This window comes from Chrysochloris asiatica, unplaced genomic scaffold (assembly GCF_000296735.1).
Source record: "Chrysochloris asiatica unplaced genomic scaffold, ChrAsi1.0 scaffold00201, whole genome shotgun sequence".
Classification (NCBI taxonomy): Eukaryota; Metazoa; Chordata; class Mammalia; order Afrosoricida; family Chrysochloridae; genus Chrysochloris; species Chrysochloris asiatica.
Window position 1 is genome coordinate 3,884,727 of NW_006408719.1, and position 3,957 is coordinate 3,888,683.

At 40.0% G+C, this 3,957-nt stretch overlaps 1 pseudogene; it reads right to left on the minus strand.

Moving 5' to 3' along the window:
- Nucleotides 1–346: 346 nt before the first annotated feature.
- On the minus strand, nt 347–1,512 carry LOC102827076 (annotated as a pseudogene).
- Between the last annotated feature and the right edge of the window lie 2,445 nt (nt 1,513–3,957).

Consider the following 3,957-nt stretch of genomic DNA (forward strand, 5'->3'; position numbering starts at 1 on the left):
AAAGGAATGCAACATTTTACAAATGTTCAAAAAGAAAATAAAAGGGGGAGGAAGGAACCCAAGCATGTAACACAATTCATTCACTATCAGTTCTACTACAAAGATTAAATCAGAGAGTGGCATCTTATTATATAAAATTGTGAACAAAGAATTCTTTCTGAATTGTATTACATGGGGACCAGAAACTCAGATGTTATTTTCAGCTTCATCTCCATGAATCGGGCCCCTCCTGTCTCACCTAGCTGGATGGGTGTCTGGGCTGCTCACTGTGTGCCCTGAACAACTGTAAACTAAACAACAATGTGAACTCAGAGGAAGCTTAAGGACCTAGGACACACACCCTTCTCTATATCTCCCCTGCTTCACACTCTTGAGAGCTTCTCCTGTCTTAGGATCTGCCATTAGTGCTCTCATAGGACTGCTTCTTATCTTTCGGATCTCTGTCATGAGGTTATCTGTCTCTTGAACTCCTGTCTCTGTCACTTGACGTTATGTCTTGGTCTCTGAATCTTTCTTTTAAGGATCTCCTCTTGGTGTGCTCTTGGCTCCTCTCCCTGGAGCTGTGCTGGTTTCTCTGGTGGCTGCAGCTGTGGCTGCTTGAGTGGGACCAGTGGTGATGGCACTTCTCCAAAGACTTATACTGAGTTCTCCTCTTCCGCTCCAATGACATGGAGCGAGACCGATGGCGGCAATGCTCCTGGGACCTGGATCTTTTGGGAATCTTGCTGTGTGACTGGGGCCTCCACAGCTTCTCTCTTTCTTCTGCATTCCTTACTTCTCTGCATTTCAGACATTCCTGGTTTCTTTTCTCCTGCTTCTCAGCTACAACTCTAACTCTTCAAGCTTCTCTCTTATTTCAATAAATCCCAGGTGTAGTTTGCCCTTGAAGTGATCAGCCAGTCGTCTGTCATTGCCATGAAGACCTAAATACACAGAGCAGACTTCACAGACTCGAAGCTTCTTCTGTTGGAAACTGGAAGCAGGCATGGAATTTTGATAAACTTACTCTGCTTCTCTCTTCTTTGCCTGTACTTTCTCCACTTCATCCATCACTTTCTGTGATTCTTCTACATTCCCTCCAGCTCCTAGTTGCTCCACCTTAGCTAAAAATTTACCAACTTCTTCATTTAACCATGAACATGGTCTGCCTTTGCTGTGACATCAGCACTGATTTTTTCTTGAGTTTCTGCTAACCTTTTCTTAGCCGCTTCTGTCCTTCGATCACAGTCCAAAATAAAAGACTGCAAGTGATCCATGGCATCAAGCTCAAAGAAGAAGTCTTGGCCTCTAGATGAAATTTCATACTCTGCTCTTAAAGCCAAGTCACGGACTTTCAGACATTCTCCAAGATCTATTTTAGTTCCAGAAAAGAAATCATGGGGATAGCTGTTTACTAGGTGACTCTTGCACTCTGTCATCACTGAATTTGATGTACTGATGAGTAGTAACTCCGTCCCCAGATATGCCCATCATCTGGTCCAGTATCACATGCATCTGGGACTATGCTGACATGGAGGCTGTGGAGTGGCAACCAGTCTGAGGCAGGAACAGACTGGGGCCTTGGGGTGGGAAAAACAGGGACAGGGGCGGAGGAAGCAGGACATTGTTTCAGTGGTGCCACTGCTTCACAGTGTGTGCATGGAGAACCAAAGAGTGGGAAGTCCAGGCTGCATGCCTCGCAAAGACAGGTACTTGAAAGGCAGCACTTCAAAGGCAATTTTGGTCCCCTTACTTGGTCCGGGTCCCGGGACCGAAGTGAGACAAGATCAGCAAGATCTTGCTGCCAGTACTGCCACCTGCCACAAGCTGTCAACCCCTCCACCGACCCTGAACTGTTTTTTGATAGGGAAAAGGCCAGAACAAGGGGTGTAGAAGGAAAAACAAAACAGGCTGAGAAATAAATTAAATCCTGAGGTAAAGCATAACAACCAACATTGGCATCTTGAAATCTATCAGTCAGCTTTGATGGCTAGAAGCTGAAAGAAGACATTAAAGTCATACTCAGATTAGGCTACAGATTTTTTTTTTTTTTCCTTCTCTCCCTCCTCTCCCTTTTTTGCAATTAGAGACTACAGTATCCAATCTAGTTTTTTTTTTTTTTGTTGTTGTTGTCATTATTGTCTTTTTGGTGGTTTTTTGTTTTGTTTTGGTGTCTTCTTTTCTTTTCTTTTCTTTTTTCTTTTTTTTTTTCTGTTGCTGTTTTGCTGTTTTATTCTACTACTTCTACCTTTAGGGGACACTTTCTCTCCCTATATTACCCAATAAGAGACAGCAACAGCTGCCATATAGTCAAGCTAGAATCACATTCTATAAAATACCAAAACCCAGGCAAGAACCAACACCAACTGCCATATACCAGGGAGGCAGATGACACCTGTGAAAGTTACTCTGAATTACGCAATAACAAGAGTGAAAAGGGCAGCTTACATCCTGATCACATCTACCTGGAGGCATACAGAAAGCATAAAAAATACCAAAACACACACTCAAATAAGTATTAAGGACACAGATAAACACTAAACATGTCCAAGAAGAAAAATCAGATGACCAATCAGCACATGTCCAGAAACAAGATGAAATGTCTGAGACAAATGACCTAGAGGTAGACCTGGACTCTATTCTGGAAGGAGGGCAGGCCTTCTAAATGCCTGAGGAGGAATTCAGAAAAATGATTATAAAATGTTTCAAAAAACACTTTACAATATAGTTGACAAAAATAAGGAAGAAGTCATGAAAGCGCTACAGTAACAATCAAATAAGATACATACAGCATTGGAAACAATTCAAAACCTACATAAAGAGGTCCAAATGATCAATAATAGAATATTAGAAATAGACAACACACTGAAAGAGCAAAGGAGTAGAATAGCAGAAATGGAAGGTAGAACTTGTGAGCTAAGACAAATCTCTCAATACCACTAACACAGAAGAGCAAACAGAAAAAATACTTTTAAAAAAATCTGAAGATGGTCTAAGATTCATGTTGGATGACATGATGAGGAATAATTTGAGAATTATCAGCATTCCAGAATAGGAAGAATCACATAAGCCTACAGAGGAAATAGTTGAAAAACTGCTGAAAGAAATTTTCTCTAACAACCTGAAACATGAAAAAATAAACATTCAAGAAGCTGAACGAACCCCAGAAAGGATAGACCCCCCCAAATAATATCACCGAGACATATCATAATCAAGCTCTCTAAAATCAAAGATAAAGAGACAATCCTGAAAGCAGCTAGTGAAAAGAGAAGTGTTATGTACAAAGGCAAGCAAGTCAGATTAAGCTCGGATCTCTCAGCAGAAACCATGCAAGAAAGAAGGCAGTGGGGAGACATATATAAAACCCTGAAAGAAAAACATGAACAGGAATGGCAGTACTAATCTCTGATAAAAAAACTTTAAGGGAAAAAAACAGCATAACAGATACAGATGAACATAATCTCATAATTAAGGGACAATTGAAAAAAGATGACATAACCATAATAATATCTACACTCCCAATGAAAGAGCTCCAAAATATATAATGGAAACTCTAATAGATTTGAAGAAAGAAATAGACAAATGTACAATAATAGTGGATGATTTTAATACACCACTTTCAAAAATGGATAGGACAATAAGAAAGTAACTTGACAAAGACACAGAGGAACTAAAAAACACAATCAGCCAACTGAGCCCCATAGATGTGTACAGAGCATACAAGCCAACAACAGCACAATACACATTCTTTTCCAGAGTACTTAGAATATTCTCCAGAATAAACCATGTCTTGGGCCACACACCAAATCTCCATTAATTTACAAATATCAAAATACTGCAAAGCATCTTCTCAGACCACAATGCGATCAAATTAGAAATCAACAATAGGAAGACAAAGGAAATAAAGTCAGATTTATGGAAATTGAATAACACACTGCTGAAAAGCAACTGGGGAGTAAAATAAATAAAACGTGAACT